General features: G+C 41.7%; 1 long non-coding RNA gene across 1 annotated transcript in view; it reads right to left on the reverse strand.

Moving 5' to 3' along the window:
* The window catches only part of LOC136710467 (uncharacterized), a 39,803-nt gene extending 27,658 nt beyond the window's left edge, over positions 1 to 12,145 (reverse strand). The window contains exon 1 of the long non-coding RNA XR_010804631.1: positions 12,073 to 12,145. This is a non-coding gene — a long non-coding RNA (uncharacterized lncRNA). The remainder of the gene's footprint in view (positions 1 to 12,072) is intronic.
* Between the last annotated feature and the right edge of the window lie 3,027 nt (positions 12,146 to 15,172).

The raw sequence follows: 15,172 nt of genomic DNA on the forward strand, positions 1-15,172 counted from the left end.
CAACACATTCAATCCAGTTAATGAATTCCAACAGTCTTTAAAAACAAATGCGGTCCTCCGAGCAATTACCACTTTTCAGCTGCAGATGTCTTGCAGGCTACAGGCTGAATGGGCCCTTTTGTTTATATTAAGACTGAACAAGTGTCTCCAGAGGTGAGGGGTCAGGAGTGGCAAAAGGCATTAGCTGCCCTCTGTCATGACCTTTTAAATAACTGCAAGGTGATGTGACTCTGGGGTTAATGCCCTAATATAATATAGTGAGGCCAGGCACAAGCCCTGGCTAATACTGGCTAATGTCTGCTTGGTCAATACACAGGGTAACGTGCAATGCAAAATGACCATGTGAAGAGCTGAAGCAAGAGCCAGTAATGGCACAACATGCACTAGAGGCTTTATCAAAGCCAGATTTCTGTGTTATGGTACTGACACACACTTACCCTACCTCTGGCTTATTAGTATTTTTTGCAGTGTATTTGTTTTGCCAAAAAGGTCCAGGAGGCCAATAACAGTTGCATTGTAGAGCCATGAGCAATACCACAAGTGTGCTTCCAAAGCAGCAGAGGAATCTGCTACAATCACAGCAGTCTATAAACACCTGGCTAGTGACAGTTGGTGGCATGCAGATTGCAGGCTAAAATTCTGCTACAGCAGATAATGCAGCGCACAAGCAGTGCAAAACATGCTAAAGTTAGCTGAAAGATCCTTGTCGCCTTGTTGAGACAGTGGCTTTTCAGTGCAAATGAAAACACCATCATCCCTCTCTTCTTGCTGTGTATGTAGGTGAAGGAGGGGACAAACCTGAAAAATGTGAACAGAATCATCACTTTCTTGGGTTAACTTTTAACCTTGCATGCACATTCGCCTGCTATGTACTTTTACCTCCTGTGGAGCCACAATTTGTTGTCAGATGACTCTGAGGTCTCGGGGGCTGGCTACAATACTACTGCAAAAACGATGTGTAATGTTTAGTAAATTACAGAAGGGTCTACTAGTCACAGATGTAAGTGCATGGGTTAAAGTAGGACATTTGATGTGAAACATGACTCTTGTGTTTGAAGCCTGTCATTTTGTTGAAGTTGCAATTTAGAAAACAATACAGCAAAGTGAGTGTGTGTACATATATATATATAGAGAGAGAGAGTTAATGGATGGCACAGCAGCTGTGCTTCACATTGTGGGAACATGTGTAGGAATACCAACATACATCTTTTCTGCTCTTTAAATATATCCTTGTAGTTAATAGCCATCTTGCATATTTATATAAACCTCATACTGATTTCACCTACACACTAGACATATACATCACTGTGTCAGAATAAGTCGTGTCACAAATCTGTTAGCACTAGGCGTCAAAGCACTGACAAAAAGACACTGTAATTAATATCCATTTCCATTCAAGCGTATGAGAGAGAAGCATCAGAGAGAGCAGAAGATAAATAGCTCTTGATCTGGTTCACCTGCTAACAAGGTGGAAATCAGTTTCTGTGTGCACACAATTACATGCCAGAGACACATTTATTTTGACTCGGACTCATTAAAAATGTTGTAATAGTTGGATGGAAAACTGGCCTCTCTCCTAATATCCTGCCGTGATTTCAGTGTGGACTAAATCCATTATCTTACCATATCTACAGCGAGATGATGTGTAATCGCTAATTGGACGCTCCATGGCAACTCATCACAAGACTTGCTAATGGCAGGTCTGTGACATAAATCTTTCACAACAGTTCTGCTCTGAAAGAGACCAGATGCGTTGTAAAGCCTCCAAGACAACCCAACCATACTGAACCATTTCGGAATCAGTAATGTCAACACTGCAACCAGATGGAGCGTGTTTATTTGCTGGGATGTTTTGATTGCACCCGGTAAAATTGAACTTCTTTAGGCAATAGTATTTAGCATTTGGTAAGTTCCTAAAAAGCTCCACTAAGGATTTACTGGCCTTGGTTGTGGCTTGAAGTAATAAATTCAAATAGTATAGATATCAATGCAATCTGCTGAATATTTTCCTGTAACAGGGTCTGGTCTCTCCCTCTGCATTTTAGTGTCTCCAAAATCACTCTCATAAATTAGGTCCAAAGACTAAGTACATGGTTCAAAAATCTAAAGTTGCTGAAGAATTTTAAGTGCCTTTAGCTGCTGCCTTTACTCATAATGAAATAACACCGATTTCATTTTTTCAGTGATGTGCCTTCATAATAATTCTGAAAAAATGTGCTTCATCATAATGTCTCATTCTTTCCAGAGCTTCTCAACCTTGTGCCAATAACATTCCAGGTTTTGTGAGGGAAGAATTATATCAAAAGTCACTTTGCCTAAAAGAGGGCAGACCCAAAACGGAGGATAAGCCATCTGCTGTAAATCAAACTGGATACAGAGCTTAGGAAATAACGAAGGTGGACATTCTTTATAAACCTTTATACGTCTCCTGAATTTGTACAATTCAGACATATCCTGAGAAAGAAGAACAGAGGACTGCTAATCTAATAAAAATTGACCTTGTGTCAAAATGCCCTGCAAGCCATTTTATTTTGGCAACTACTGCAAGTGAAATAACAATGAGGTCTGGAGGAATATTCTATTCCATCAACTATCATATAGTGTACATTCCTGTATCCTAATAACTACAAAGTATCACCCTTGTGGTACCTTTCACTGTGACTGTAGTGGTACACTCAAGGGTATGGCTTTAATACATTCAGGTTGGGAACATACTTGTACCATTCTATTTTATTCGTAGATTCATGTATTTTTATTTTTAGATTTCCTGATCACCTCAAAGTCATCTTGCGGAGTAGCAACAACAGAGTCTCTATGCTCACATTTACACATCAGTGATTACAATCATTTTGAATGATTGAATGATATTTATGGTAAAGATACTACCTAGCGTTGATTTAAGACTGCTGTTGTACCTTTAGGGCGGCACGGTGGAGGATGTGGGTTCGATTCCCGCTCCGGGTGACTGTCTGTGAGGAATTTGGTGTGTTCTCCCCGTGTCCGCATGGGTTTCCTCTGGGTGCTCAGGTTTCCTCCCACAGTGCAAAAATACATGTTGGTAGGTGACTCAAAATGTGAGTGTGTGTGTGTTGGCCTGTGAAGGACTGGCGCCCCCTCCAGGGTGTATTCCCGCCTGGCACCCAATGATTCCAGGTAGGCTCTGGACCCACCGCGACCCTGAACTGGATAAGGGTTACAGGTAATGAATGTTGTGCCTTTAATCGAGACATTTACACTTTAATATTGTTATTTTACAGAACAAAAGTGTACTTGTACAAATACATTTTGCTGATAGTGTTGAACAGGTTAAGGCCCAAATGTTAGCTACGCTTGAACCTGAAACAGGCCTTGCCCAAGGGGTGCTTGGCACTGGAATGTTTGCTCTGAGAATGGCAAGGCTGAGTGTGATCTATGAACAATGCCCCAATCAGCAGGCCAGCTGCCCACAGAGGTGGAGGAGGGCAAGTGTACTGGACGATGACCTGAAACTCTTTCAGTGACATCAACACAGCACAGACCTCGCACTCTGCCCACCGAGGCCTTCAGGAACTTGACGTGTCAGCAGCCCTTAATTCAGCTCTGTCCCGATTGCCATGGTAACAAAAAGTGGTCACCATGGTTACAGCCAAATTAATGTGAAAAACATGCAAAAATTCATCGGCAACTCAGCCAAAACATCAGTGACCATGGATACAGTAGATGAGTGTAAAAATTCCTTCAGCCTGTCAGCAGTGAGGCTGTCTGCGCCAGGCTCTGCCTCTGCAGATGCTGTCAAAATACCACTGCTTTCCCAAGATTTGGATTGGACTGGATTAGATTAGATTAACTTTATTGCCTGCCACGATGGAATTTTTTTTGGGTTTCTTCTTATATAGATATCCAGAACAAGCCACATTACTCATTAAGGCACATTAAAAACAGTTTGTAGACATCTGCTGTTACAGTATTTCTTCCTGAATCTAGGTTATCAATCGGAAGTGTTCCTCCCCTGTGCTGCAGAAACAGCCACTAACCGCCTGTGAAGTCTTTACACTAGATACTGGAACATCTGCTGTGAGGATTTGATGTCATTCACCCATACGAGCATGCAACAGCCATTCCAATTCATTCAGTCACTCCACAAACATAGTTCCACAGTCCCACAGTTGAAAGCAGGAGGGCTGTAGGCCCCTCTAACTGATGCTTGGCATTGACCATGGTGACCTTGGGCTTCTATGTGACTGATTCAGAGCAGTGCTTGTCTATTTTTGTCAGTGCCTATATGTGTACTCTATTTGAATACAGAAGCTGTCCTATAAATACATGTGTGAAAATTCCATGATGAATGGACAAATAGACCAGCTCCAAAATAAAATCTCTCTGTGCTGACTTACATACAACGCCGAGCAACTCAAGCCATCTTCTATTAGGTTAGTTTTTTGGAAATACATGCTTTTTTGGTTTTGTTTTTAGGAATGAAACATTATACAGTTGATTTGTGTGCAATTGAACGCCTGTGTCAGTAAGGGGTGCACATTAAAGTAGCTGAATTCTCAAATTAGAGGGGGTGTATGGTACTGTTGGTGAAAAGAAAAAAAAAGTACACAAATGAGTCCATAAAACAATTTAGCAATCTAGAAACCCCTGAAGTATAAACAAACAAAACCATAAAAACGCCAACCTGTAGCTAGTCTCTGCCCACGTGGAAACAAAGTATTTCTTGTATATGTTAAGCTGACCACAACTGTTAGGATTTTGGAGGCTGCTTTCTGATTGGCTATACATCTGATGGGAAACACATGATAACAAGCAGTTGCCTGCTCTGTATGTCATGTCTGAACATTTTGTGCCAAAGAATAGAGTGCTTTTGAGTTCTTTAAAAGTGCTTAATTATTCATTCATTCTTTCATTCATTCATTTCACTGTGCAATAGATTTGTTTAAAATGTCAAGTAGCTTTTAGGGAACTAATATTTTGCCAGTGTATTGGTTCAGTTATGTCCTGTGTTTTTTTTTTTTTTTTTTCTTGAGTGGGGGTTGTGGTTGGTTATTGTGTGTCAGTCAAACGGCCTTTCTGGTCAAAGTAAGCAACTCTTGGCCAGTAAAGCAGTAAAATGCACGAGACTGTTTGACAAAATGCAGAAGTCTGGTTTGGGAGACTAACCTATAGCAATAATGTTTGAATAGCCATAGGTCACTTCCAAGTTTCCCCTCTGGGCAAAAATGAAAAGGGAACTGAAGCTGTTTTAGGACTGGCAGATAAAGTCTCTGCCGTAAGAGTGAAGCTTACTCCAGACCAAGGCTGCGAGCTGAGCCAAGGAAGCAATTAGTGTGGGTTTGGGCTTAATTATATGTATAGGAGTCAGGTTACCCATTCTGTACCTATAAAGACATCACAGACACTTCAGTGAACTGCTGAGTAAATTATTAAAAGTATTAAAGGGCTTTACTTCTGTAAAAAAAACACTGATACACTAAAAAAGAGCCTTTTCACAGCTCCATTTTCATCTTCTTTCATTTTCATCTTCAAATACCACAATGTGCAGCACTGTGGAGCAACAGTGTCACTGTCACACAGCTCCAGTTTCCTAGCATTGTGGGTTTGAGCCCCACCTCGGGTCACTGTGAGGATTTTGTGTGTTCTCCCTGTGTCTGTGTTGGTTTTCTCCCGGTCCCCCCCACAGTTCAAAACACATGCTGGTAGTTAAATTGGCCACAGATGTGAGAGAATAGTGTGCCATACCTTGTAATGGCTTCTGCCCCATCCAGGGTGTGTTCCCACCTTGCACCCAGTGATGCCAAGTAGGCTCCAGACACTCCACGACCCTGAACTGGATAAGTGATGAATGAATACATGATTGAAATTCCATAATCGATAATAGTGCGTGTATTTTTGGTTGCAGTGTTGCAAATCTGACAAATACAGGCTTCATATGAAGCACATTAAAGAATGTATGCTATTCACTTCTGCTATTCACCATTTGCAGATTATTTTAACATCAGCCAATCAGATTTCACACCTGGAATATTGCCTGCAGATGACAGAAAGAGATAAATGTAGAAATTGCGGGCTTAAAGAAACTCATTCAAATGAATAACACATTTTAGTTCCACCCCGTGTAATGTCACAGTGACACACACTGTGTGAATTGACGGGCAAAAAGCTATTGTTTTTGGTTCAAAGCAAGTTCAAAATGACCACCATACTTTCATTTACTAGTTCTTAAAACTAAAGTTAAATTATGTGGACTTTTTGGGGGGGCTTTGAAAGAGTAGGAGAGTTTAGTGCCACTAACCCATTCATAACAGGCTGCATACCACTAAATCCCTTGACATGGACCACTCTGTGACCTTTGCCCAAGTTTACTTGGACCAAAATTGGCAATTACCAAACAAATATAACAAAGCAGTTAAACCAGTGCATTGGTCTTTGCAAGGGTCTCCTTAATAATTAACTCTGTAAAACTCGCCATGGAATTCACTCAGTGTCTGCCAACTCTCTGCTTCACACTCACTGACAAAATAGAACAGTTGGCCCATGCTCAATTTCCCTCTCTCTCTCTCTCTCTCTCTCTCTCTCTCTCTCTCTCTGTACAGCTCGCTGTCTATAAAAGCAGGTACAAGGCCCAGGTTATAATTCAATTCAAAGAACGGGCTGGTGGAGTTGTTGAAGTAAGAATAACAAAACTCCAATGACAGTAACGTTGAGACATGTTGTCTGTCAGCAGCTTTTGGAACATGAATGTTGCTTTTACTGTCTTCACATAAATTCATGCAAAGTACTTCATATTCTTTTTGACTTTGGTCCCTGGCTAGTGATCTGAATCTAACAGCAGAAGCGAATCCTAAAAACTCTAATGAGGAAAACAGTGTCCATCCATAAATTAACTCTTGATGAGAGCTCTATATTTGCAGACTTTAAGACCAGTTTCTATCCATTTGAGACTATTTCACAATCATGTTAAGGCTGTAAACTCTGCTGGCACTGTTATCTGAGCATTGTTATTGCAATGCTCAGATTGGTAATGGCTTCCAAATATTAGATGGTTTTCCTCAGAGAACTATGCCAGCGCCAGCTCTATGTATGATAGTGTTCGGTCAGAAGTTGTAGCCTTAACCCTTTGCAGAAACAGGAGCTTGTAGCATGTGGGTTTGGAAATGACTGCCTTCGACAAAATCCCTTCTTGCCTCAGGAAAATTTACTACATAATTACACCCTCTGCAAACCCTGCCATGTCCTCTCCAGGCCTATCTGAGCGTCTCTGCAGAGTTGTGGACACTATGAGATCCTTGACCGAATCAAAATTCTTACCCACCCTCTAATCAAAACGCAGGGAGCCAGGACTATGCACACTGGAGATCCTCTATCTGCTCCTGAATGCAAACCGCAGGACTAACAATTTAGGTGTAATTCTCAGCTCAGTCAACATTTTCCTTTTGGCTCAGGACAACAGATCCCTGTTGTTGCTGCTCGGTACAAGTCCCATCTTTCTACTTCACTTACCCAGGTCACTAAGAGAGAAAACAGTACACAGCTATAGCCCGGACCCCACTGTGGTCAGAGCACAACTACCTTTCTGAAAGGCTGATCCTAGATTCTAACAATACTGCTATTGTACTGTGTACATAGTGCATACTTTTGGTGGAGCACCAATTCAAAGAAGACAGATTGCTGGAAGAAGAAAAAGCAGTTGTGCATAAATAGTGACGACACTGTGAGCGACAGCAGGGCATGTCAAACACTCATCAGTCGGTACAAGCTGGATGTCTGACAACACTGGAGAGAGAAAAAATAAAGAATCGGAATGTGAAACACAATCATTAGTCCTCTAGTCTCACCTCCACAAAGTGCAGATGCTAGGAGGTGAACAATAACAGTGTGAAACCTAGCACTAATGCCTTTACTGGGTGGCAGCTGTGTGGACCAGCAGTGGAGCAAGCCAAAGACAAAGCTATGTCCTTGATGGTTTTGTATGACAACTGAAAAAAAGGCTCCAAAGATGTTAGATCCAGTAGAAATAAACTCAGTACACACAGCGTGCTGTTCATCTGTAGGGATAGACTTGCCTTGTTTATTGTTCTTAAGGTTTCAAGTATCAGGAAAGCCTCAGGCATGTGTATTTACATATATACATGTAAACCTCCCATATGTCCTTGACCAAATCTGTAATTACTGCAGTATGTATATCTGTGTCCAGAGGGTATCCGGAGGAGTAGAGCAGCAATTCTGGACCATCATTTAGCTACTAAACTTGGTCTGGTGTTTTTGTATCTAAAATGGTGGATGCAACAAATGGGACCCTAGAGAAAATGTGGAATTTATTTCTGAAAAAATGTATTTCAGTGCAGAGATTAAAGTAGAGATTGTCCACGTATTAATGTGACAATCAATAGGTACAAACCCTTTGCAGCTTATGTATTATCAATACTCTTCATCTGTAACTTTTAGATCCAAAGCACCTCTTGAATCTCACTCATTAATTAACTCACTCACATTTCACGAGCTGAAAGTTGGTTCTGTCTGTCGGTGACTGTCTGTGAGGAGTGTGGTGTGTTCTCCCTGTGTCTGTGTGGGTTTCCTCTGGGTGACTGTCTGTGAGGAGTGTGGTGTGTTCTCCCTGTGTCTGCGTGGGTTTCCTCCGGGTGACTGTCTGTGAGGAGTGTGGTGTGTTCTCCCTGTGTCTGTGTGGGTTTCCTCCGGGTGACTGTCTGTGAGGAGTGTGGTGTGTTCTCCCTGTGTCTGTGTGGGTTTCCTCCGGGTGACTGTCTGTGAGGAGTGTGGTGTGTTCTCCCTGTGTCTGTGTGGGTTTCCTCCGGGTGACTGTCTGTGAGGAGTGTGGTGTGTTTTCCCTGTGTCTGTGTGGGTTTCCTCCGGGTGACTGTCTGTGAGGAGTATGGTATGTTCTCCCTGTGTCTGCGTGTGCTTCCTCCGGGTGATTGTCTGTGAGGAGTGTGGTATGTTCTCCCTGTGTCTGTGTGGGTTTCCTCCGGGTGACTGTCTGTAAGGAGTGTGGTGTGTTCTCCCTGTGTCTGTGTGGGTTTCCTGCGGGTGACTGTCTGTGAGGAATGTGGTGTGTTCTTCCTGTGTCTGCGTGTGCTTCCTCCGGGTGACTGTCTGTGAGGAGTGTGGTGTGTTCTCCCTGTGTCTGCGTGGGTTTCTTCCGGGTGCTCCGGTTTCCTCCCATGCTCCAAAAACACACGTTGGTAGGTGGATTGGAGACTCAAAACTGTCCATAGGTGTGAGCGTGTGTGTGTGTGAGTGTGTGTCGCCCTGCGAAGGACTGGCGCCCCCTCCAGGGTGTGTTCCTGCCTTGTGCCCAGTGATTCCGCGTAGACTCCGGACACACCGCCGCCCTGAACTGGATAAGCGGTTACAGATAATGAATGAATGAATGAATGTAGAACTTCATTCAGAGAGCATTTACTGGCCAGAGAGACTTATCAATCACAACAAAATGCAGACAATTGGCCTGAGCCTGGCATTTGCAAAATCTCTAAGCTACCATAGAAATCACATTGGTTTTCATCAGACTCACAACAGCAGCTCATAAAATCACACTGTGGTCTTTTGAAGAGGGTTAAACGCTCCTCGGATTGGTGGAAAGTTCAAAGCACAAAAACTACATGCAAGTACACGATTAGCTTAAATGTTACCAATGCTGTTGTTATGGTTGCCAAAGCCCACTGTTCCAATTAGTGACAATGTTTTGGGATATCACTGGCTTCATTTCAGGGGGTGGGGGCATTGTAGTGCAAAGCTATTAGGTACAAAATGTGAGTAGATATGAATGTAGTGGGTACAATGCAGTGGAAAAGCACCAATAGCTTTTGAGACTTCATAAAAACAGTGCTGTGCATCAGTAACACTGTGTGTCAACTATGGAAATAAAGCACCTCAGCAACCTTCCACGTATCTCATTCTCTCAATGTTACCAGGCTGAGGACTGTCCACAAGGGGCTCTACTGGCACTATATATTTTTTCATGCTTTTGTGAAACAAGTGCCTCCCTGAGTGACATTGTGTGACCCTGTTATGTACTTACACTCAAACATTACAAAGAGTGTAATAGAGCAGTATAGAGTTAGAGGAATTCAGTGATACTGCAACCATGAGTATTAAATTTAAGGGAAAAATTGGCTCAAATAGCTTAAAAATGAATAAAAGAATAATAAAAAATTAATAAAATAAAAGACAGTGCATATATATATAATTATTAATTAGCTTGCAAGTTTAGTTATTTTTAGATTAAAGTTTGTATTTTAAATTTATCATCTTGTTATTTGTATCCCATGACCACATGACTTATTGCAGTATAGCACTCTTTGTCTGGGTAGTGGAGACCGCTGTGATGGTTGATGGCAAAGTTATAAACATCCAGGGCCCTGTTCACTAAAGAAGCATTGACCTGAGTGCATCATGTGAGCAACTGCTCCCACATTTGTCTCCTTCTAATTTTGTTTATGGGCTAAAGTGAAACAGACTCAGATTAAAATCCATTAGAATTCCATCCATACAGGTGCTGCAGCTGGGCTGGGGGGAGGGAGAGTGAAAGAGAGAGAGTGTGAGAGGGTGAGAGTGGCAGACTGTGGGATAAGGAAGAGAAGGAGAGGATTTGAGAGAAGAATGAGCTGTGTGATTGTAAGGCACTCAGCAGCTGCACTGTTTCATTCAGCAAGCGCACTGTTTAATCCCAGGAGATGGGCCTGGATGAGTTAGGCAAACAGGGATCCCTGAAACCCAGCACCGCAACCTGCCCCTGGGGCAGTACACAAACCAGCCATGCCCAGAAACCTCTGCACGCACACACACACACATACACAAAGCCAGCCTGCCGTGGACACCTAATGGTCAAATAATTTATGAATATTGCTGGCTGCTTTTAACAGCGTTCAGAATTAAGGGTTGTTTGTCAAAGCCGGTGTGGCTGTTGACATTAGGAACGTGCTGACCCGCTGTGTCCTCCATTTTTTTTCAGTGCCATTAATTTTATAGCGCAAATACACCCAAACCCAAGACTAGACTTCAGGACGGATGTTGTGTACTTGCCTCTCATATAACTGCTTGCATCTTCGAGCATTTCTACAGCATCTAATGAAAGAGCGGTATTTACAGCTGCAATGTTAATACTCCAGTGGTTAATACTCCAAAGTCATTAGAGTATAAACAGTTGCGATATCTTTGTTTTTCTTTGCATGACCAAAAAAGCAGAAGCCTCCATGCTTGAAGAGCTACAGAAGACACTGCAGATTACATTTTACATCATGAGTTTATGTATTTAAAGTGTGAGTTTATTACTGGTGTAAACCACAGCATGCGCTTTGCGGTTAATATTTATTTATACAACATACGAGCTCAGGACATCCAGATATTCTTTCAATAGCCACAGCATCCAATAACTAGAGAACCAGAGGAGGTTTTGGATCTGTAACCGTGTCCCTGTGTTCCCTCAGCACATACAGCTCCTCGTTTTTACACAAACATTACAATAGACACTTCTGTTGGCTGATGTCTGAACCTCTTGACTTCTCTTTTGTGTGTATGTGTGTGAGTTGGCTTGGGGGGTGGGGAGTCATCCATGTGGGTGACTGTATACACAAATTGAAGAGAGAGAAAATAATATTTTCAAGCCGAGTAAACATTTCCGAGACGTGAGTAATCAAAGTGACTGACGTTGGTGGAGCCCTAACCCACGACTATTTGTGAAGTTAGATATTGTTGGGCTGTATACATGCTTTTGTTTGTTTCCAATTAAGCTGTGTTTGGGTCCTGGTAAATGAAGGTGAACAGTCTAAAACAGGGCTGGGAGTTGTGGAGAGTCTGAGCTCTGCCTGCTCTGTGTCACAAGGCTGTAAAATGCAACCAAAAAACAGAACATTTTAAAAGATACTCCACTGCAGCTGACATTTACGGTGGAAAATGTCCTCCCGGAGTGTAAAATTCTCAAGCCACAACACAATCTATAGTCTCCTACAGGAGTGGTGTACACCCCTGAACATTTGAAGCTAACAGTAGATGTGTGGAGTTGGATATGAGATGGTTGGATTAAAACTGAAAGCAGGATGATCATTTTTTTTTGTAGTTTATAATGCTCACCATTTTAATGGTCTTCACTCATTTCTTCACAATAACACCGTGTCACTTCCTCTGACTTCAAACATCATGTGACTTTTCAAACCAATCAGAAGGCAGAATGGAATAAAATACACTTGACAAAAAAGATTAGTTTTTATTTTGGAAATTTTATTCCTGGCTTTTAAAGAATATTTAACATTTCAACCTAGGGTTAATAAAATAAAAATAAACAGCTTTATAAACTGGCCTTATAAATGAACATGGTTGAGTAATAAAACAGGACTGTAGCATGGCTGAAGTTTAACTTGCTTGTAAGGTTTTATTCAGTGTTGAATTACCACAAAAACTCTGTTACCACAAATAATAATAATAATAACAATAATAATAAATAAATAAATAAATAATCTGTATCTGGAGCTGTTTAGTTTTATAGCACTCTTGGTATGTGTTTATATTCATGTAGTCATCAGTCTTAACTGCTAACGGAATCATTTCCACCTTAAATAATGTAACTGTAACAGCAATAATAAGCAAATATTACTCCTACAGAGCAGGAATAGAACAACATCCTTGTTTCCTTTCCTGCTTTTTAACACTGGAGGTCTCTCTGCCGTCCAAATGCCTCCAGATGGCATTTCTCATGGAACACTTAGTGATGCACAGAGACAGAACAACCAAGCCAATTTGGACCACAACCCTTTATTTATTTCCCCATTTACAAACAAGGGATGTGTATAAACACCAGAGCTTTTTTCCAACATGCAAACAGTTAAACAGAGTTAGCAAATTGTGAGGAAAAATGCTCAGAATTTTGTAAAAAAAGTGTTTTTTGGTTCAAATTGTGAAGATCTAGATTTTCAGTGGATTAGCTTCAGTTGAACATTTGGAAGTTATTCAAAGTGGCCAGACACCTGGCTTTAGGTCAGACAGTCCAGTTTTTGAACTCCTAGTCCTATGTCAGCACAAAGACTAGATGGGCACTTAATAGTCCTTAATAGTTTTTTTGGTTTTGGCCCACACACGTATACGAAGGATCACCTTGTATTTAATTGGATTAACAGCATTATGTGACATCGTAGCTCACCTTCCAGCCACCGCGGAAGCTCCGCCTTGGTTTTGTCTTTTCAATGATGACCACTGCATGGAGAGGAATCATTTTGAAGTAGTCAGGACAGAGCTGCAGATCTGTGTGGACCTCGTTGAAGGGTGTGTGGACTTGTCCCACAATCTCCTGAACTTGGTTTTCATTTCGTGCGTTGTGGTATCATGCCTCCCTGTTTTTGGTTCTAGGTGTGTTATCCTCTCTTTTTTTTTTTTTTTTTTTGGGAGCAGTGGAAGTGGCTACCCTAAAGCTAAGCCTTGGTTAAGATTTAGTGACATGTGGCAGAAAGCCTTGCACTGTGTGGCAGATCATGGCGGTAGACTCATACATCAGGGAACATATCATCCTCAGAAACCCCAACACATATCTGTGCTCAGTGCCGGCCTAGCTGCAGATCCAGAGCCGTAATTTGTGACAGTTTACCTCCTTGTTTCCAGTGCGCTTCCAGTAACTCCTGTAACCTGCATCCAGTGATTTTTTTTTTTTTCCAAAGTAAAGAACTTGAAGGCAGGCTGGAGCAATCTGACACCTTATACGAGTGGAAAGCAGTTCTTCAGACTAGAGCTGTAGCTCATAGGGGACTCAGGAGATGAAAAGCCAGGCTAGAACTAAGACCCCTAATATTATAAACATCGAATATACCCACGTTTCTCCAAAATGGTGACTGGAGAGGGGAAATATGGCTGTTAACTTTAATGCATGTCACTGTAATGAGATTTCTATTCTGAGGTCTTTCTAATGGTCCGCCCTTCATGGAATTTTAACACAAATCAACAGTTCATAGAAAAGCACGAACACTATTTTTTAAAACTGGAGATACATGTTTTGATCTCTCTGGGATAATGATATAAGCTCAGGCCTGGCTGCCAAGACCACGTCCCTCAGCTTCAGAAATGACCCGAAACCCGAGCCAGGGTTCACTGACCCCTTTACAGACCAACTATATGATCAAGCCACTAGTGACCAAAGTCTGATTTAATTAAAGGATTACATCCAGAAGCTCACAGATGACGTATGTGTTGGTTCAAGGTCTTTCCCAAGATCACTGAGCTCATCACCATCGAGTGCTACTGTTCACATAAGAGATCGCCGCCCTTAGTTTTGTGAGAAATCTTTTATATTGTTCAATTAATTCTGTAGAGACATTTTTAAACTCGCATAGAGTTCAGTCAGAGAAAGTGTTTCAGTTTTAAGTTTCTCACCATCAATGTGATCACAATGCTATTCCTATCCCGCGATGGTGTTCCACCTGAAGGTGGCGTAGAATCCCGGCACCTTTAATTCATCACTGACCCTCCCATTATGTTGCTCAATCTGCACTGCTAATAAAACCTTAAAAGGGAAACTTTTCCACAGTTCTGTCGTCTGAATACCACAAGGATCAAACACAACAGCACCACTCTCCCCCTATCTACACAACCCTGTTCAGAGCAAGCAGTTTCAGCACCTGTTCCTTTAAATGAGAATGAGCCACAGCTCACTTCAGCACGAGAGCCCAGCAGTCATTTCCCCTCTGCTCCGTTTTTCTCCATATTTCATCAGTACTCTTATATCTCCATGCTCATTGTGTTTGTTTTGATCTATTTAAACTTGTCTTCACTCATTCGCATAAATGCATGTCCAGCGCTGTGATTGCAGAGATTTGGAGGAGGAGGAGGAGGAGGGGCAATTCTAAAACGTTTGAATTCTATCCCATGTTTTCTGACATATGCAGCCCACATAAAACTGACAGGGTTGTTTTATTTCACAGTTGTGAGATCCACAAACTCCTCATCCACTCATTAATGTGCTTTTACTGAAAAGTATAATCAAAATCCTCTTTTGTCAATAGTCTTCCCACTTTAATTAGAGTTCTGTGACATCTTATGCCCCTCGGCCAAGCTACTTGCAGTGAGGAATGTACAGTGTGTAGTTCCTTATACTTGATGAATAAATCTTAATAATAATACCTTGAACCTGCCTCCTTATACCTCTCCTGAACAAAGAAAATGCTTAATGGCCGTTTTGAGAGGGAATTAA

The sequence above is a fragment of the Hoplias malabaricus genome, chromosome 12, assembly GCF_029633855.1.
Source record: "Hoplias malabaricus isolate fHopMal1 chromosome 12, fHopMal1.hap1, whole genome shotgun sequence".
NCBI lineage: Eukaryota > Metazoa > Chordata > Actinopteri > Characiformes > Erythrinidae > Hoplias > Hoplias malabaricus.